The following is a 22,346-nucleotide window of genomic DNA, read 5'->3' as shown; positions in this document are numbered from 1 at the left end:
AATAAACCAAAGAAACTGATATAAAATTAAAAAGTGAAATCTCAAACTCATGAAAAAAAGAAGAAGAAATGAATGTATATGGAGGAAAATTATACCGTACATAGTTATACATGTCATCTAAAATGGAGCAAATTAAAATGAATACTCCTGAAACTAAGTGAGATTGTGATCAGATGGTCAAGTAGGTTCAAAATGATCAACAAGTCCTAAAGTCAAACTTATAGTTTTTAAATTCAGATTGATTTAGTTATTCAATCAATAAAATATAATAAACAGAACCAGTTGAAAGCTAAATTGATAAATCACTCTACATCGATGAGTTTTTCAAATTTGTTATTGCAATATACTAAATAAATATCAAGATTATAACCAAGAAAACACAAAAAAGTTCAAGTGGTATCATATAGATTATGAGTCTATAATGGAAGTAATACATTTTATTCGACTATACCTAATGGCCAAGGTCCTTGCAAAAAAACAACATAATTCATTTATCCGTTTCTATTATAAATAGTTTATATTTACTCTCCATTATACTTTTCGTCTAAATATATCCTCATCATTAAAAAAGTTATCAAATTTACTTCCATTTCTAACGGAGCTCCACTGTGGCCTGACATTTGAATTTTGAATAAGGTGGACACTACATGACATGTCATCTCACTACTTTAACCTTATTTTACCCTCCGTTATATTTTCCGTCTAAATATACCCATACCATTAGCAAAGTAAATAAATTTGTCCTTATCTCTAACACTTGTCCACACAATGGTTGAGAGTCCCCTAGATTACTCCAACAACCACAATAGGTTGTCAGCAACCGGCCATAATTTTAGAACGGTTATCTTGTGATGACAAATTAGCAAACTTATTAATAATTATCTATAGTTTCTCTCTTTGAATTGATGATATATAGCCCCGGAAAGGGGATATGTTTCTATATGAGTCATTACACATATTTATCTCTTTTTCTTTTTTTTTTTCCTTTTCATTTTTGGGACTATTTTCTTATAAATAACTTTGATATATATCTCCATGGGTTCTTGTATATTTTGGGGTGTGAAACTGAAAATCTGAAAACTATACAAGTAACTGACATCAGAGAGGACGCGTCTAGCGAGTATTTGTTGGGTTTTTACTAATAGGAAAATACGCCACTTTAATTGCACCTCTTCATCTTATCCTTTTAGTGTTTATATATTTAGAGGTTTGGCCTCATTTTTATACATTCGGAAATTCTGAAATTCTTCTATTTTCTTTGCATTATTTTTCCAAAACAAAATATAAGTGTCATGATTTGCTTCGCCTTATTGTGTTCGCTGAAACACTGGGGTTTGAGGTACCGCTACATCAATGTGGATAATCTGTTCTATCCTGGGAGGAAATAATTCTAAATCTCGGGTACTAGAAGGGGATTAAGTTCCTTCAGTGGGCTTGGATTTAATTTTTTTTTCCTATGCATTTCTGTTTCTCTTTTACTTTACACAGAATTTTCTTCCTATTAGCATAAGTCACCTTTAATGGAATTCTCACAGACATAATTGAGTTGTATTATACCGCAAACCTCAAGTTTATACTATTTAGATGCGAATGGGTGGACAACAATAAGGAGCTTATTGTGGAAGATGATTATGAATTTACTCTTGTTAATTTTTCTCAGCTACTCTACAAAAGGCAGCACCCGTCAAATGAACCTTTCATCTTTGCTTCTCAAGCTCAACATGTGTTTTATGTCCATCATCCAATGACAAAAGAATGGAGATTGTAGTTGAAATTAAACCAAGAAATTTTTATAATTTAGGTGAAAACAAACCAGCAAATGAGCAAATAGAAGAGCACATGAAATTGTGGCCCGAACAACAGTTGGATGATACTATATTTGAAAATGAATGAAGAGGATATTAAATGGGTTAGAGAAGGTGTGCCGGAAATAGAAATTGACCCACTTACTTTGGAAAGTAATAAAACATATGATGAAGAAGACGACATATTTTAGTTACTTTTATTATTTTTGTCACTATTTTAGTAAAGATTGTTATTGAACATAGCTCATCGAGTTAGGGATTTCTTGTTATGCTTTTTAGTTGTTTAAATCTCATATGCGTATGTGTTTTTTTGTTTGGCTTGCTAGTTTGATATTATTTTATACGTTTGGATAGTAAAAAATATTTTTTAATTTTGCAGGAACTATAATTTTTGAGCAACTTTGTTGTGATGGCAAGAAAAAGACAGAGAAATTTCAGCCAGGAAATGCTTCTACCTGATTTTTCGGAGCAACAAGAAGAACAAATGGGAGGTGCGGCGATGCCTCAACCACCTCAAAACTGGCCACAAAATGAAGGACAAGCTATTCGATCTGGTAAATCAAGAAATGATTCATATGAAACAGAAAATTTCCTAGGTACTTATTCTGTATAATATCTTATCTTTCTTGAATAGTTACACTCTGTGTATTTGTACACTTTTTCATAAGTAGCCTCCTATAGAAAATTATTATTATCTTTGTTTTCAAGTTTACCTGTATTGTTCTAGGTTCTTTTTCCAAAAATATATATACTTCATTTCTGACAACTTTTCCTCTATCACTTTATTATTCTAATCCCTTGGTATTAATGGAGTGTTTATATGTGAATTTTTAAAAAAAGAAAAAGAAGAATTAATTGAGTTTTACTAGTTATAGATTACCCTTTTTTTTATATTTGGTTATTGCAGACTCTAGTGCTAGTGAAGAGCAATCTAAGCGACCTAGATGTCCTACTATGATGCACTCGGGATGGAAAAAATGGTGGCATTTTACATGTTGAATTGAATGATCTTAACTAAGTTATTGGACCTGATGCAACTAGATTGAGTTCAAAACTTGGAGTCATAGTACGAAATGGCATTTTAACTCCCTTAAATCATAAAGATTGGAGGCTTGTGCCTAAACTGTACAAGAATAGGATATGGGCTCATATTAAGGTGCTTAGAAAAATAAAGGAAAAAGTTATATACTAAGATGCTTATTGATTTTATGCTTTTATGCATGTGTTATATGTTGGTGTTTGCAGGAAAATACTGATGCAACTGAGGATATGAGACGTATGTTGATGATATCGCTTGGATCTAAATGGAAAGAATGGAAGCATGAAGAAAAAATGATTGGTTATGAGCATTACAACAATGATATTGAGCGCTTAGCTAAACGTCCAGACAGGTTAGAAGAAGACTAGTGACGTGCATTAGTTCATTATTGGAGCTCTAATGAAGCAAATGTATTCTCTGAGCATCAAACATCTTCTTCTCTTGCACTTAGCACATGCTATTAGCGCATTCCGTATGCGGATCATACTTTTTCCTTTAAATATTTTTATGTTTTTCCTCTGTAATTCCTTTACGACCAAAAATCCACCACAGGCGTCGTGATGACACTTAGTCTCTTATACTAGGTAAGCCGATTACAATTTCATTTCGAGCCATTTTTTTTTATTTCAATACAAGTGTCAACACTAACAGTGAAAATATTCAACAACCTCCCAAGTCTATTAATACGGAGTCACGAACTCTAACTGAATACATGCATGATCTCAAGGATCGAATATACAATACTATTCGAATAAGAATTGATAGTACAATATAATGAAAAGACTCCAAGGGACTGCGACGACCGAGCAATCCTACCTTGAATCCTTGCGATCACACTCTAATCTCTGCCCGAATCCGATATCTCCAATACCTGACTCTGCATTAAAATGTGCAGAAGTGTAGTATGAGTATATCACAGTCAGTACCCAGTAAGTATCAAGACTAACCTCGGTGGAGTAGTGACGAGGTACAGTCAAGACAATCACTAGTCAAATAACTTGTGCAATATAGCATACAAAAATAATAGAAAATAAATAGCAGTGATGGAAACAATAATCAACTTGTGACATAAACAGCATGGCAACATGAACACCATAAATATTGCTCAAACAAACAACAAACACAAGTACAACCAATAATCAAGTCTTTCAAAATATACATCTTTTATCTATAAGGTTTTCAATAAAAGTCTCTAGAATATAATCCTTTCCAATAAATATGTTTCGAATATACTTCCTTCAAATATGTATCTTTCAATTATAATTCTTTCAAATAAATATCTTTCGAATATAATTCTTTCAAATAAATATATTTCGAATATAATTCTTTCAAATAAATATCTTTCAATTATAATTATTTCAAATAAATATCTTTCGAATATAATTCTTTCAAATAAATATCTTTCGAATATAATTCTTTCAATTAAATAGTCATCATGTAACACCTCATTTAACTTTCCTGGTGTGAGAAATATATTCAAATTATCACATCAAATGGCACGACAATACCTTCGTGCACTTATCTCATTCTCATCAAATATATATATATATATATATATATATATATATATATATATATATATATATATATATATATATATATATATATGAGAGAGAGAGAGAGAGAGAGAGAGAGAGAGAGAGAGAGAGAGAGAGAGAGAGAGAGAGAGAAAGATCAAATCAATTGGCACGACAACACCCTTCGTGCATTTATCTCTTTCTCACAGAGCATACATATAACAGTACCAACTAGGTGAAAAAATGCCAATAACAATAAAAGAAATAAAGTGAGAGGCATACAGGAAGCAGCAACGACTACAAGTCACATAGAAAACATAGGTGCACAATAGCATCTCAAGATAAAGACATGAATGTATACACAACATGTCACGACCCAAAAATTCAACTAGTCGTGATGGCACCTAACCAACCCGCTAGGTAAGCCAGTTAACCACTAACCAATTCCAATAACAGTTAATAAAGAAATTAAGTAAAGAAACTATCTGAATCTTATACATTTTCCAAGGACTGGCAGTACAGATCATGAGCTTCTAAGAATAGAGCTTAGAAAGCGGAAATGAAGTAAATACATCATCTGTTTGAAAAATACATTAACAGAGTTTTATAGATCTAAGGCTACCATGAATAAGAGGTAGCTACAACCGGGACGCAGGTACATCTTCAATGCTGGCTCCCGTCGATCACAGCAATGTCATCAGTCAATATCTGCACGCAAGGTGCAGAAGTATAGTATGAGTACAACCGACCCCATGTACTCAATAAGTAACAAACCTAACCTTAGGTTGAAAGTAGTGACGAGCTAACAAAAAGGTCGGGTCCAACATTAATATTTTACAACAGCTCATAACAGCATAGTACAAGAAACAAACGAGTATCTCAGAAATAAAAGGCTCAAATCTTTTACCGAAAAAGCCAAAAATACGAGTAAGTTTGAAAACTGTAATTTTTCCAAATATCCTTTCCACAATAAATAAGATATTTTATTTTCTTTCCAGATAGCAAGTGTGAAATACCTCTCTATGCCCACATATCAATGTGTGTAAAAAGTCATGAATGATGTCATACCATACAACATGAGGAAAAATGCATCTCTTTGCCTGGATGTCAAGTGCACATGCCAGATGCAATGCAAATCAGTGATAAAGATCATATGCATACTCTTAGAGTATCAATTCACTCCGTCCTCCTAGTCACTCAGCACTCGGCACTCGTACTCAGTAGGTACCTGCGCTCACTGGGGGTGTGCAGACTCCGGAGGGGCTTCTACAACCCAAGCGCTATAATCCGCACGGACAACTTACGTGCTGCACTGACAACTCATGTGCCATAATATCAATATCTGGAATCGCACGGACAACTCACGTGCTACACGGATAACTCGCGTGCTATAGTAAGCCAATCTGACCCGCTGCGGTGCGCAGCCCAATCCCATAATCATCCTCACAACCAGGACCTCGGCCTCACTCAGTCATCAATCTCTCCAGTCTCTCGGGCTCACAATGTCATGATACCAACCCGAAAATAATGATATGATGCATCAATAAATAACAACAGAGACTGAGATATGTTAAGCATGTGAATGTGTATGACTGAGTATGTAATGCAATGAAAGCAGATTACTCAACAACAGAAATGACCTCAATGGGTCCCAATAGGATAAGCATGTAGCCTAGACATAATTTCTAACATAATCACAGCTCGATAACTCTAGTACGTAGAGATTTCATGATTTCAGACAAGTTCAGGTAACTACACAGTACCACAAAAATAACGGAAATCATAGTTCACACGGTGCACGCCCATACGCCTGTCACCTAGCATGTGCGTCACCTCCAAAATCAAACACATAACACGTATATTCAGGTTTCATATCCTCAGCTCTAAGATTAGAAGAGTTACTTACCTCGAACAAGCCAATACCAATGTCAAGAAAGCCAAGCGATGCTCCAAGGATGCCATCACATGCGTAGCGAACTCCGAACGGCTCAAAACTAGCCAAAAGCAACTCAAATACATCAAATAAAGCCCAAGAAAACAATCCCGATCGAAAAAGATCAAATCTTGAATCAAAAGCCCAAAAAATGGGCCAAAAATCCAATCCGGGCCCGCACCTCAGAACCCGACAAAATTTATAAAATCCAACAACTCATTCAATTATGAGTCTAACCATACTGGTTTCACTCAAATCCGACTCCAATTCGATGTTCAAAACTCAAAAATTCACATTATGAAACTTTAGGCCACCCCTCCCCCCCCCCTCCCCCCAAATTTCCTCTTTAAAATTCACAATCTAAATACTAAAAATGAAGATAGATTCATGAAATATAACCAAAACCAAGTAGAGAACACTTACCCCAATCCTTGTGATAAAAATTGCTCCAAGAATCGCCTCAATCCGAGCTTCATAGCTCCCAAAATGTAAAAATGGTCGAAACCCTCGAAATAGAGTACTTTATAATCACTGAGCGAATCAATGAATCGCGATCGCGGAAATACCCTCGCGATCACGAAGAAAAAAATGCACTGCCCCTGAAAATACACTACGCGATCGCATAATAAGCTATGCGATCGTGAAGCACCAACTGCTCAGTCTCGAAAAGAACCTACGCGAACGCGGCCCCAGGTTCGCGAACGCGATGAAGAAGCCATGAAGACCTGCCCCAGCTCAACTCTACAATGTGAACGCGTGCACACCTACGCGAATGCGATGCTCGATCTGCAGTAACCTATGCAAACGCGGACCTATATTCGCGAACTCGACGAAGAAACACTCAGCCTCAATTTTACCCTTACACGATCGCATCCCTCAGTCCGCGATCGCGAAGAACACTAGGTGCACCAAACATCAACATAACCAACACTGAAGAATGAAGGAAAACAAATAGCCCGAAACCCGTCCGAAACTCACCCGGGCCTCTTGGGACCACGTCCAAATATATCAACAAGTCCCATAACATAACACGAACCTACTCGAGGCCTCAAAACACACATAATAACATCGGAACGATGAATCACACCTCAATTCAAATTCAATGATCTTTGAAACTTCAAACTTCCACAACCGATGCCGAAACCTATCAAATTACGTCCGATTGACCTAAAATTTTGCACACAAGTCACATTTGACATTACAGACCTTCTCAAACTTTCGAAATCAGAATCCGACCCAGATATCAAAAAGTCCACTCCCGGTCAAACTTTCCAAAATTTCAACTTTCGCCATTTCGAGCCAAATTCAACCATGGACCTCCAAATCACGATCCGGACACGCTCCTAAGTCCAAAATCACCTAACGAAGTTAACTAAACTATCAAAATTCCAATCCAAGGACAAATGCTAAAAAGTCAAACTTGGTCCACTCTTTCAAATTTAAAGCTCACTAGATGAGAATCATTCTTCAAAATTAGTCCCGAATAACTTAAAAACCAAAACCGACGATTCACATACGGAACTACTCATGCCCGTAAACTACTGAGCGAAGTGTAAATGCTCAAAATAACAGGTTAGGTCGTTACACAACGAAAAGATATCACAATATAATGTATGTCTCTTGTCCTCGCCTGCACAGAAACACCCTTCGTGCTTTTACTCTTATCCTCACGTGATAATATAATTGAAATGGCACGACATCACCCTTCGTGCTTTACACTCTCCCTCACATGAAAATGTATATGAAATGGCACGGCTACACTCTCCCTCACATGATAATGTATATGAAATGGCATGGCATCACCCTTCATGCTTTACACTCTCCCTCACATTATAATGTATATGAAATGACACGACATCACCCTTCGTGATTTACACTCTTCCTTACCAAGCACATGTATATCATTAACAAGCAAGGTAGGAAGCATAAATAACATCATGGAGAGTGTTTAAACGATAACACAAAACAACAGTTCATATCACAATTTGCTCACCGGCCACAACCAACTCCAAAGATACAACAAAAATTAATTAATTTCAAAGCAAATAGCCCAAGGCTCCACACAACGTGTATAAAAACCTCAAAACAATAACATAGATGGAAAAGTAACTCAGCATAGGACAACACTTGCTTTAATCCAAATTTTTAATAAATTTATTAAACGCCTCTTTTTAAGCTTATTTAATTAATTAGTTGCAGATGGAAAATATATAATGAAATTAATTCCAAGAAATATCAAATCAACAAACACACGGAATTCACATAAAATTCAAGTGGAATTCACACCAATTTATCATATAAAATACAAACTCGACAAACAAGAAATGAGGCATCACAAATCAAGGATTTACTAAGTTTCAATAATTTTTCAATTTAATACATAAGGGAGTCTACGAATTTAAACCGATATAATTTGCACATATAATAAACCAAGTACGTACTCATCACCTCGCGTACATGATTTTCAATCACACAATTTTCACATAAGACTCAATGCCTAAGGGGTAATTTTCCCACTCAAGGTTAGGCAAGATACTTACCACGACAAAACTAAGTCAATGCTTTAAATGATCTTCGCGAGTGAAGCCACTTCCGGACGGCTCAAATCTGAAATTTGCTCCTTAATAATACTATGATGGTCCGCCACACTAAACAAATTTCAATATACAACAATACAACACAGTTGCACCAATATTAGTAACAAATTTTCAGATTTTTGGTCATTTAGGCATTTTATCAAACACCTAGAGTACATAGCATATTACTACCTCTAGTAATGGTGTTTTTTCATCCAATAATCCCTCCTTCCCACCAACAAGAGATACTAAACCATCATTTGTCTACAAACAACCTTCTTCAGCACCAGTAAAATCATCAATGAACTCATATCCACCCAATTGTTGCTAATTAATTCATTACAAAATATCTACAACACTCAATAATCTAGTTTAAGTATTTATGGCTCCCAAGCACAATCCAATAAGTCTTAATACTTATTTATTGCTCACATACTCATAATAATCCATACATGTTGTCGCACCTTATTTTCTCGCGAGAGCGGGCTTTGACGTGTGACAACTCTTTTAAATGGGAGGGTATTAAAAGAGGAAAGTCGCCACCTAACGATTTTAAGGTGCGTTAGGGCACCTATTATGCAAATAACTTTGCTTGACTAGTCAACGCCATCAAAGATCGGGTAAGGGCTCAAATTACCTCAAAGAGAAGGTGTTAGACACTCTTCGAGGTCCACAACTGTGGTTCCCAACCGAATTTTAAACTATGCGGGATTATTGGGTTAAACTAGGTTGTAGGTTGATAAGTTGTTAATTAATCCTAGGCGGTCAAGTATGTAAATCAATTAAAAAAAAATAATTACTTAAATCTAGTCATAGAAAGAATTTAAGGATGTGTAAGGATTGTAACGAATATTATATCATGGAAGGATATTTAATTACATAAAAGGGGACCTAAGTTTTTACGCTTAATGGATCAACTCTCGTGCAAAGCTTGCTAAGACTTTTATAGCCAAAAGTTCAATGGCTATTCGGGCAATTTGTGTATCATGTCCGCTACCCTCATTACTATCTTTAAGTTGTTATCTAAAGCGCACTAGTTGATTCTATATCGTGTCTTAATAGGTCTACCCGTCCCATTCCTACAGTCCACGAGGTGTTAGACACTATCTAAAAGGAAGTTCTAGATCCAAATAAAAGCTAAGGTTACTACATTTGATTTAGCTAAGCGTCACATAAGGCAAATAGGTAAAGATTCGATCATATAGCATACAAGGCAAGAAATGGCTCATGTTGGCCTCCAAATTTATTAAATAATTAGTAAAATGAACAATTATATGGGCTCTTAAAATAAACTAAGTTATTTGATATAATACTCAAGATTTGAAATAAGTTGAAGCAAATTTAACTGAAAACAAGTATTTTAAAAGGACGTTTTAAAATAGTAAGCATGACTGATTATTTGTAAAGGCACAAGTAAAATATTACTCATTAAAAACTTATAAAGACAAATGCGACAAGTATACTAGTAAAGCAAAACTTAACTAAATGATAAGGCCAAACCGCCAAAATATTTGCAAAGCTGACCTCAGATTTTTTTAAAACTAACATAAAAGAAAACTCCAGATTTTAAATATGCTTATGGAAAAGGGAATGAGTTTAGAACGAAATACAAATAGTTGCAGATAAACTTCAGAATGGAATTAGACTTTGCCACAAACAGATTGTCGACTTCATTTGCCTTTGATTCCTAAAGGCAGGAGCTCTAGCAATTAACTAAGGTTCTTTAATCATTCAACCTAAACAAAGGATAGTTATAACATGGCTTCAAACATTGCAGGTTATTGATTGCGAGTTGTCTAGATTAGTCTTTTATAGGAATGATGCCTAAAGATTAATATCCTATAGACATGCTCCTAGACAATTAAAGATTAATCGCTTATGGCAGATAACATGTTTAAGCACACCGGATTGTGCACATACAGAGATTAAGAGACGTACCTGGGCTTTAATTTGGTATGCATTTCAAAGGAATGCCGCACGACATTCAGCATAACCACGTGTGAATAACACGCAAAAGAAGATAAAAAGGGACAAAGATTAAAGAAGATTACTAGTCTATTCTAACAACAACTAGCACACGAAAGAATCATAATGCGTTGTTCACGAAAACTAACCAGTTCGCGAAGTGCCGAATTAATAAGACAACCAGAAATCCAAATAAATAGCTCGCGAACAGAGTTTTCGACAGAAAATAAGCCAAACAATCACAGCAATGAACTTTGAGCAGCAACAATAAGAAATATAACCTTATCCTCGAGACTTCAAAAATCACCAGAACATCTAAAAGTTTCGGGTAGTAGTTATATCAAGTGGAATGAAAAGAAACAAACTTTGACTCGGCTTATAGTCGTTTTTTTTTTTTTTTTTTTTTTTTAAGACCCAAGAAATCATAATTATAATGTCTCTCGCTGAAAAGTGTTATAGGGGTGGTAAATAACAGTGGTGAAAGTGCTCCCCAATCAGCTCAAGAGCATGCTATTTATAGCTAGAAGTTGAGGCAAAGATTTCGTTCAAATTTCAACAGATCAAAGGGGATTCTAATTTTCTTACCAAATTAAATCCTCCCCAAAAAAGGATGAATATGTGTAAATGTATGGGAAATGTGCTGCGTGTAACAAACATAGTAGGAAAGATTAGAGCAAAACTTTAGGAATCTTGTATGAGAATCTGCAACGGTGCAAAAAAAGATTTGTATGGTAATCGTAGTTAGGTAGGTACTGAAAAAAGAAACAAATAATAAGAGAAAGGAAAAAATATTATAAAAATAAAATTATGAAACCAAGATGGATTAATAAGATGGAGGAGTCCAACGACGAAGTTGACGGGAATTCTATTTGGGAATTTAAAGAAAAGGAATAATTAATGGACAAGTATAATGAGCTATTATTTTAATTAAAAATGCCATAACAATATAGTATCAATATAATAAATAATTAGTAAAATGCATGAATGAGATATAAACCTTAAAACAAATGCATAAATATGCTTAAATAAACTATAACGTTTTATAGTACCAAAAGCTAATTATTTAAATAATAAAATATGCAGCGAAAAAATATAATAAAATTAAAAAAATAAATAAAGTAGTGATACGTAAAATATGCTATAAATATTACTATGACACTTAAATAAAGTAGTAGCTCATTAGAATAATATGGAGTAAGGATGGATAAAATTGGGTGTCAACACATGTAAGTCTAAGGGTGTAGGATTACCTTTTTGGAAGAAATCTTGCAAAACCCTCCTTTGAGTTCTTGAAAAATTTCTTAAAGATCTAAGTATTTTATGTGTAGATTTCATCAATACTAGTATAAAAATAATGAAATTTCATATCAAGATAATGGGATTGCTTATCTTGAAGAAGAGAGAAGTTGGTGGTCTTGAGAGAGTGGAGAAGAACTCCAAAATCCGTCTAAGTGAAATGGGGAAATGAACCCTGAATTGGCTTAAAAAGAGCTGGAGCTGGGGCGCGTCTACTATTGCGAAGTGTGCCTCACTTTGCTGTCCATTGCAGGCAAGGGAAGACAAGATCTGCGTCTGGTCTGGCGAAGCGAGCTTCGCTTCGCTGTCCGCCAAATTAACTGGGTGGTCTAACTTTAGTAATTTGATCATAACTTTTAGTAGGAACGTCCAAATGACAAATGGTTTGATGCGTTGGAAACTAGACTCAAAGGGCTACACTCTAGATACAAAATTCATGGAAAGTATCTTCACATTATGAGAGTTATACCCATTCAAATGTAGGTGTTGTACAAATTAAGACACATTTTCCACTTAATATTTCCAACTTTCGCCAATTAGTGTTGAAACCTTCTAGACCTATCCAAATGCAAATTTGAGCATACGCCCGAGTTCAAAATTACCATCTGGTTCTAACGGAACCATCAAAATTTCGATACGAGGTCGAATACTAAAAAGTCAAATTTGGTTAACTCTTTCAACTTAAGGCTTCCAACATGGAATTTATTCTTCCGAACTAATCCCGAAATACCTGAAAATCAAAACGACGATTCACACACGTCATAATACATCATATGAAGCTATTCAAGACTTCGAATAGTTGTAAGGAGCGTAAATGTTCAAAACAAGAAGTCGGGTTATTACATTCTCCACCTCTTAAACAAACGTTCGTCCTCAAACATGCTGAGACTTATTCTAAGGTTACCAAATTGATGATTTTACTTTTACACATATACTCGCGGTTAATCCTACGTTACCGCATTTGACATAAGCCCGACAACACCAACTCAATTGAGATTATTCCTTTTATCCATATTTGTAAACTTTAAGACCAAATTTCTTACACTTCAAATATTTTTTAAAAGTCTGATTTTTACATCAACGCACGGTATTAGTCTCAACTGGCTATAGCAACTCGTGCCTACGCACACATCAACTTTCTTAATAGAGCTTAAGTACTTCAAAATTTTTCGAGGTGTTACATTCTCCCCCACTTAGGATCATTCATCCTCAAATGAGAAGTAGAGTCCGCCCTCAAACACATAACATAACTTATCTCTTATTTCGCACATCTCAACCTCCCAAATTTTTTTTAACTCCCAAATTTTTCAGAAATTTCAGCAGAGTCTCCCCTATAATTGGCCCTATCCACCTGCTAGAGTAACACAAAAATAACTCCTAACAACACATAATGAACCCTCATACCGGTAGGGCATATAATTCATAATTGAAATCAATTATCCAGAAAATACATCAAACTCACCGAAATGATTAACAAAAGTCACTTTTAGCCTCACAACTATTTTTAGTGACCAACACATAATGATAGACATAACTATCTCCATATAATCTCCCAACATGAGTATACACATAAGTAAATTTCAGGATTACAAAGCTCTTTCATGAGTGGAGCATATTAGGAGGACTTGCCTCGATACTCAAAACCGAATCACGGTAAGAAAATAGTTACTTTATAATAACTCGAGATCGTACTTGTAACGACACTATCTGGTGTAGTGACCTCACCCATACCATAGCAAATATATCAATGGGTCGGGCCTCCACCTCTTGGATGCCCTCTACCCGCCCGTCTTCCACCCCGAACACGTTCTAACATCTTGGCAATTTCTACCACTAGCCTAAATGAAGTATCGGCTTGTAGCTCCCGAGTCGTACAAAATTTTACGATCATAATTGAGTCCTTTAATGAATCCGTAGACTCGCTCTCTGACTGTAGGAACCAAAGTAGGAGTATGACGGGCCAACTTACCAAACTTGATGGCATATTCTGACACCGTCATGGTGTCCTGACGCAATCGTTCAAATTATGTGTACTACGTATCCCGGAGAGTCTAGGGAACAAACTCTTTCCCAAAAAAAAAAGCATCTCCGAAAATTAAGCCCAAGTTAGTGGTATTGCATCGGCTGGTCTATCCTCTTCATAAACTTGCCACCATTGATACGCTGATCCTAACAGCTAAATGTAGTAAAGGCAACTCCGCTCACTTCCACAATTCCCATGATGCGGAGAATACAGTGACATTGAAATCCCTGGGCATCCTCGGTAGTTGCGCCACTGAAAGTAGGTGGACTATACTTCTTAAGACTCTCAAGTCTCTTTTATTCTTCTTTTGATAGCCTCTGGCCTGAACTCAGGCTGAACCGGAATAATAGGATGTCCAGGTACTATACCCGAAACCTAACTAATATGAACATGCTGCTCTGGAGTATGGGTGGTAGGAGTCTGAACTCCTCTCCTAATATGTGAAATATTTGGCGAAACGCAGATCAATCCTTCCTGGGTCAATATACCAAATATGTTCAGGAACTGTGCTAAAGTTTCCTGAAGTTTGGGGGTAACAACAGGTGTCTCTGGTGCTTGTCCCTCAACCGGAGCTACTGGCAGCTTCTCAACTGCTACTCTGACAAGTGCTCTAACTGTGGCACGCGCCCATCCCCGACCTCTACCATGACCTCTACTTCTGCCCCGACCTCTTGCAGCCCAAGCAGAATATGCGGGTGTCTGCTCAGCTGACCCGGTAGCGCGTTTCCTCACCATCTGTGAGAGAATAGAGATACAAAGGCTCAAACTCCAAAATTAACAAATTCCGCACAACAAGAATGAAAGAAGTAAAAAATTTCTAACAGTTTTGTAGCCTCTCGAAGATAAGTACAGTCGTCTCTAAACTGATCCGCAAGACTCTACTAAACTCGTTCATGACTCGTAGAACCTATGAACCTAGTGCTCTGATACCAACTTGTCACGACCCAAAATCCCACCATAGGCGTCGTGATGGCACTTAGTCTCTAAGACTAGGTAAGCCGATTACAATTTCATTTCGAGCCATTTTTTTTTAATTTCAATACAAGTGTCAACACTAACAGCGGAAATATTCAACAACCTCCCAAGACTTGTAATACGGAGTCACGAACTCTAACTGAATACATGCAATAATCTCGAGGATCGAATATACAATACTATTCGAATAAGAATTGATAGTACAATATAATGAAAAGACTCCAAGGGATTGCGACGACCAAGCAGTCCTACCTTGAATCCTTGCGATCACACTCTAATCTCTGCCCGAATCCGATATCTTCAATACCTGGCTCTGCATAAAAATATGCAGAAATGTAGTATGAGTATACCACAGTCGGTACCCAGTAAGTATCAAGGCTAACCTCGGTGGAGTAGTGACGAGGTACAGTCAAGACAGTCACTAGTCAAATAACTTGTGCAATATAGCATACAAAAATAATAGAAAATAAATAGTAGTGATGGAAATAATAATCAACTTGTGACATAAATAACATGGCAACAGGAACACCATAAATATTGCACAAACAAACAACAAACACAAGTATAACCAATAATCAAGTCCTTCAAAATATACATCTTTTATCTATAAGTTTTTCAATAAAAGTCTCTAGAATATAATTCTTTCCAATAAATCTGTTTCGAATATACTTCCTTCAAATATGTATCTTTCAATTATAATTCTTTCAAATAAATATCTTTCGAATATAATTCTTTCAAATAAATATATTTCGAATATAATTATTTCAAATAAATATATTTCGAATATAATTCTTTCAAATAAATATCTTTCGAATATAATTATTTCAATTAAATAGTCACCATGTAATACCTCATTTAACTTTTCTGGTGCATTTGATATTCAAATTATCACATCAAATGGCACGACAATACCTTCATGCACTTGTCTCATTCTCACCAAATATATATATATATATACACACACACACACACACACACACACACACACACACACACACACACACACACATACGTGTATATTCAACATATCACATCAATGACACGGTAATACCTTCGTGCACTTGTCTCATTCTTACCGATATATATATATATATATATATATATATATATATATATATATATATATATATATATATATATATATATAGAGAGAGAGAGAGAGAGAGAGAGAGAGAGAGAGAGAGAGAGAGAGAGAGAGAGATCAAATCAATTGGCACGACAATACCCTTCGTGCATTTATCTCTTTCTCAGAGAGCATATATATAACAGTACCAACTAGGTGGGAAAATGCCAATAACAATAAAAGAAATAAAGTGAGAGGCACACAGGAAGCAACAACGACTACAAGTCACATAGAAAACATAGGTGCACAATAGTATATCAAGATAAAGACATGAATGTATACACAGCGAAAAGATATCATAATATAATGTATATCTCTTGTCCTCGTCTGCACGGAAACACCCTTCGTGCCATGAACATATAATAATATAAAAATAATGGCACGACATCACCCTCCGTGCTTTTACTCTCATCCTCAAGTGATAATATAATTGAAATGGCATGGCATCACCCTTCGTGCTTTACACTCTCAAATGGCACGTCATCACCCTTCGTGCTTTACACTCTCCCTCACATGATAATATATATGAAATGGCACGACATCACCCTTCGTGCTTTACTGGCATGACATCACCCTTCGTGCTTTACACTCTCCCTCACATGATAATGTATATGAAATGACACGACATCACCCTTCGTGATTTACACTCTTCCTTACCAAGCACATGTATATCATTAACAAGCAAGGTAGGAAGCATAAATAACATCATGGAGAGTGTTTAAACGACAACACAAAACAACAATTCATATCACAATTTGCCCACCGGCCACAACCAACTCCAAAGATACAACAAAAATTAATTAATTTCAAAGCAAATAGCCCAAGGCTCCATACAACGTGTATAAAAACCTCAAAACAATAACATAGATGGAAAAGTAACTCAGCATAGGACAACACTTGCTTTAATCCAAATTTTTAATAAATTTATTAAATGCCTCTTTTTAAGCTTATTTAATTAATTAGTTGCAGATGGAAAATATATAATGAAATTAATTCAAAGAAATATCAAATCAACAAACACACGGAATTCACATAAAAATCCAAGTAGCAATCACACCAATTTATCATATAAAATACAAACTCGACAAACAAGGAATGAGGCATAACAAATCAAGGATTTACTAAGTTTCAATAATTTTTTAATTTAATACATAAGGGAGTCTACGAATTTAAACCGATATAATTTGCACATATAAACCAAGTACGTACTCGTCACCTCGCGTACATGATTTTCAATCACATAATTTCCACATAAGACTCAACGCCTAAGGGGTAATTCCCCCACTCAAGGTTAGACAAGATACTTACCTCGACAAAACTAAGTCAATACTTTAAATGATCTTCGCGAGTGAAGCTACCTTCGGACGGCTCAAATATGAAATTCGCCCCTTAATAATACTACGATGGTCTGCCACACTACACAAATTTCTATCTACAATAATGCAACATAATTGCACCAATATTAGTAGCGCATTTCCAGATTTTTGGTCATTTAGGCATTTTATCAAACACCTAGAGTACATAGCATATTACTACCTCTAGTAATGGTGTTTTTTCATCCAATAATCCATCCTTCCCACCAACAAGAGATACTAAACCATCCTTTGTCTACAAACAACCTTCTTTAGCACCATTAAAATCATCAATGAACTCACATCCACCCAATTATTGCTAATTAATTTATTATAAAATCTCTACAACACCTAATAATCTAGTTTAAGTATTTATGGCTCCCAAGCACCATATAATTAGTGTTATTACTTATTTATTGCTCACATACTCATAATAATTGATACATGTAAGTCTAAGGGTGTAAGATTATCTTTTTAGAAGAAATCTTGCAAAACCCTTCTTTGAGTTCTTGAAGAAATTTCTTGAAGATCTAAGTATTTTATGTGTAGATTTCATCAATACTAGTGTAGAAATAATAGAATTTCACATCAAGATAATGAGGATTGCTTACCTTGAAAAAGAGGGGAGTTGGTGGTCTTGAGAGACTGGAGAAGAGCTCCAAAATCAGTCCAAGTGAAATGGGAAAATGAACCCCGAATTGGCTTAAAAAGAGCTAGAGCTGGGATGCGTCTACTCTAGCAAAGTGTGCCTCACTTCGTTGTCCACTGCAGGCAAGGGAAGACAAGATCTGCGTCTGGTCTGGCGAAGCGAGCTTCGCTTCGCTGTCCGCCAAATTAACTAGGTGGTCTAACTTTAGTAATTTGATCATAACTTTTAGTAGGAAAGTCCAAATGACAAACAGTTTAATGTGTTGGAAACTAGACTCAAAGGGATACACTCTAGGTACAAAATTCATGGAAAGTATCTTAACATTATAAGAGTTATACCCGTTCAAATGTAGGTATTATGCAAATTAAGATACCTTTTCCACTTAATATTTCCAACTTTCGCCAATTAGTGCTGAAACCTTCTAGACCTATCCAAATTCAAAATTCGGACATACGCCCAAGTTAAAAATTACTATTCGGTTCTAACGGAAGCATCAAAATTTTAATACGAGGTCGAATACTAAAAAATTAAATTTGGTCAACTCTTTCAATTAAAGGCTTCCAACATGAAATTTATTCTTCCGAACTAATCCCGATACACCTTAAAATCAAAACCAACGATTTACACATGTCATAATACATCATATAAAACTATTCAAGATTTCAAATAGTTAGAAGGAGAGTAAATATTCAATATGAGAAGTCGGGTCATTACAAATGTTACGTGTAACATTTCTAATGCCACATTTCTTTGATCTAATGTTTGGCCATGAATTATCTCTAATACATAAAATTACGTGTAACATTTCTAGGAAAAGAGCGAGTGGAACGAAGAAAGTCGAAGAAAGTTGACTATGCCACACACATCAGGAAGAAAACGTTATTCTCAAATTATAGATAATGCATGCCATATTACTATAAGCTTTCTGCAATTTATATATCAATACTTATTTTCTTGAATATATTTGCTACAAAGTTTTTACTATTTAAACAGATGATAAAGAAGAATGGTGTAAAACCAAGTCGTATCGAGGTGTTCGAAGAAACGCATACGAGAAAGAATAAACAACCAGTAAATGAGATAGCTAATGAAACTATGGTAAATTTTTATTCTTTATGAATATAAAATTACTTTCTTTCCAATATAAAATTTTATTAACTTTTCATTGTTTTACCTTTTCTTTCCAAAAGAAAGAAATGGATGAACTTGCTAAGGTGAATCTTGAGTTAAATGTCCCTGGAAGTGCTCCTAATGATGTGTATGCACAGGTTATGGGATCAGACACTCATGAAAATGTTCGAACTCTAGGAAAATAAGCAGCTCCAAGTTTTGTTTATGGCGCTGCATATAAATGATCCCAGGCTGAGCAAAGAGATTTTGATAGAAGGGTTGAGATAGAAGTGAAAAAAGCTACCTCCGCTATGAGAATTGAGATGGAAGAAAAATTATCTGAAGCAAAAGAAGAAATACAAGTGTCGGAGAAAAAGTTATTTGAAGCAAAAGAAGAAATAAAAGCGATGGGGAAATAAATGTTTGAAGCAACAAATGATATGGATGCAAAAATAGACGACAAAGTAAAGTTGGGTATATATGCATATCTAGAATCTTTGGGTATTACTATTGGCTCAAATAGGAAATTATCTGGTGATAAGCAGGTAAAACGTATTGTGCTCTTTAGCAAAAATTTATTGTTTTTAAGATAATATTGTAATTTAGTTTTCTTTTAATTGTAGTAATCTCCCTCTTTTGTGATAGGTTTTTGATAACTCAATGGACGATCACCAACAATCATTATCACATGTTTCAGTTGTTCACACAAAGGTGAGTTCGTAAACTCATTTTAACTATATCTTTTTCTACATACATTCAAAGAGTATAGTTTTAACTATGTCAATTTTTACTTCAGTTACGTAAAGGTTCAAAATAGCATTCCAAAGCATATAGGCTATTTTACAGTAAAAAAGATTATGAATATGTCCTCTCATTGTTGAGCCCTAAGGGGGTGCATATAGCTGAGACTTGTCCACCTCCGAATGGAAACTCAAATGATAATACATTGCCCACTAACCACAGTAAGCATGTTCTTATGAAAAAGCATCAGTGCTCAACTCTTCAGGATATTCTGCAGCTTACACTTAAGGATGGAGTTCCATTTTTTAAATTTGTGTTTGACGATGATGGTGGAATTCTTGTTGTAGCTGTAAAGAAGTTAGCTTCTTTTTTCTTTTTGTTAATTGGTAGGATTTCCATCAAGCATGTTTTTACCCTCCTACATAAGGTATTTAGCTTCTTGTAGAACCTGGAAGAAAGAGCAAGTTAAAGACTCTTGCCTAAATCAGGGAAATAAAGATCTATGATTGCAATACCATCATACTAGAAAATAAAAATTATTATATGACTTTGTCCTATTTTTATATCGTGTATTCATAATTTTTTAAGTTGTAAATTTTGTAAACTGCCAGAGTAACTAATCTAATATTTCTTCTCAGGTTAACCTAATCAAGAAGACTAGAGTTAGTAAAGTTGGCACAAAGAAAAAGAAGCGGGCAAGTTTGAAAAAATTACAAGATTCTTGTTCCTCCTTTTCAAAGTACAAACCCTTCATGTTATATTTTGCAAAACTTCTATAACACTCATTAGTTTTCATCTCAGTACACCATTTACGGAAACTAATATTTCAAAATTCAATCCTCCCCTCGCCCACATCCCCCCCAACCAAAAAAATATCTTCAACTGCATTATGATATTACAATATTTCAGTTGTTGTTCGGTTTGGGCAGTTGCGTTCACTTTGTTGGATTTTTTGCTTTATGTTGTCTGTTTCTTTCTCTCTTCAGCTGCTAGTATTATATTTATTATTAATTTATTTCTCTTTTAGAACCTTAATCTGTTATTATTTTTGGTATTCCAATTAGTTTACAAGAGGAAAGAGTTCACTTTATATAAAGGTATAATTCTTTTTTGTTTTGTGACTTCTTGTGCAGTATTTTTGAAGGAAGTGATGTCAATTACTGGCAGTGAAAAACTTGACTTGTGAAGAGTTGGTTTTATAAGATTTAGTCTAGAAGTTGAGGAAAATTAATTCGAATTAGGAGTGATCTTAAAGTACTTACACATTGAAATTACTATCTTTTATAATTTAGTAAGATTTGAGTTTTACGTGAGAACAAATCATTTGATATGACATTATCTATCTTGTACTAAGTACGTTCTATATTGCTACTTTATTTTTTGGTTACATTATTAAAATATATTTGCTTTACATTTATTTCATATTTGTTATAAAAGTTGGCATTTGTGAATGTAAATATGTTCATGATGAAACTAAATAGAGCATTATTATTATCACGACCCAAAATTCAACTAGTCGTGATGACACCTAACCCAACCCACTAGGTAAGCCAATTAACAACTATCCAATTCCAATGATATTTAATAAGACAGTTAAGTAAAGAAATTATCCGAATCTTATACATTTTCCAAGGACTGGTAGTACAAATCATGAGCTTCTAAGAATAGAGTTTACAAAGTTGAAATGAAGTAAATACATCATCTGTTTGGAAAATACATTAACAGAGTTTTATAGATCTAAGGCTACCATGAACAAGAGGCAGTTACAACCGGAACGCAGGAACATCTTCGGATCCAGCTCCCATCGAACACAGCAACATCAGCAACCAACATCTGCACGCAAGGTGCAGAAGTGTAGTATGAGTACAACTGATCCCATGTACTCAATAGGTAACAAATCTAACCTTAGGTTGAAAGTAGTGACGAGCTAACACAAAGGTCGGGTCCAACACCAATATTCTACAACAGTTCATAACAACATAGCACAAGTAATAAAAGAGGTATCTCAGAAATAAAATGCCCAATTCGTTCATAGTCCAAGAAAAATAGGCATTTCTTTTCAAGTATCTCAGTGAAAACCCAAATCTTTTACCAAAAGTGCCAAAATACGAGTAAGTTTGAAAACTGTGATTTTTCCCAAAACTCCTTTCAATAATAAGTAAGATGTTTCATTTTCAGATAGCATGGGGAAAGAATGTCTCTATGCCTACATGTCAAGATATAGGTAAAATCATAAATGTCA

At 35.0% G+C, this 22,346-nt stretch overlaps 2 long non-coding RNA genes across 3 annotated transcripts; both read left to right on the top strand.

The window, feature by feature from the left end:
- The first annotated feature begins 867 nt into the window (after positions 1 to 867).
- On the top strand, positions 868 to 3,124 carry LOC117281132 (uncharacterized). Of its 2 annotated transcripts, XR_004511752.2 has the most exons (3): positions 1,273 to 2,359; positions 2,713 to 2,961; positions 3,051 to 3,124. It is a non-coding gene; the product is annotated as an uncharacterized lncRNA (long non-coding RNA). The 2 variants fall into 2 exon arrangements; XR_011408859.1 differs by lacking the exon at positions 2,713 to 2,961 and having other exon boundaries at positions 868 to 2,401.
- A 16,305-nt stretch (positions 3,125 to 19,429) lies between these two features.
- Positions 19,430 to 20,828, top strand: LOC117274284 (uncharacterized). The gene is made up of 4 exons (XR_004504381.2): positions 19,430 to 19,908; positions 20,009 to 20,239; positions 20,394 to 20,461; positions 20,743 to 20,828. It is a non-coding gene; the product is annotated as an uncharacterized lncRNA (long non-coding RNA).
- The last annotated feature ends 1,518 nt before the right edge of the window (positions 20,829 to 22,346 follow it).

Source organism: Nicotiana tomentosiformis, chromosome 6 (genome assembly GCF_000390325.3).
Source record: "Nicotiana tomentosiformis chromosome 6, ASM39032v3, whole genome shotgun sequence".
In the NCBI taxonomy this organism is placed as follows: domain Eukaryota; kingdom Viridiplantae; phylum Streptophyta; class Magnoliopsida; order Solanales; family Solanaceae; genus Nicotiana; species Nicotiana tomentosiformis.
Note: the sequence above shows the minus strand (reverse complement) of the source record. Positions and strands in the feature narration are given on the sequence as shown.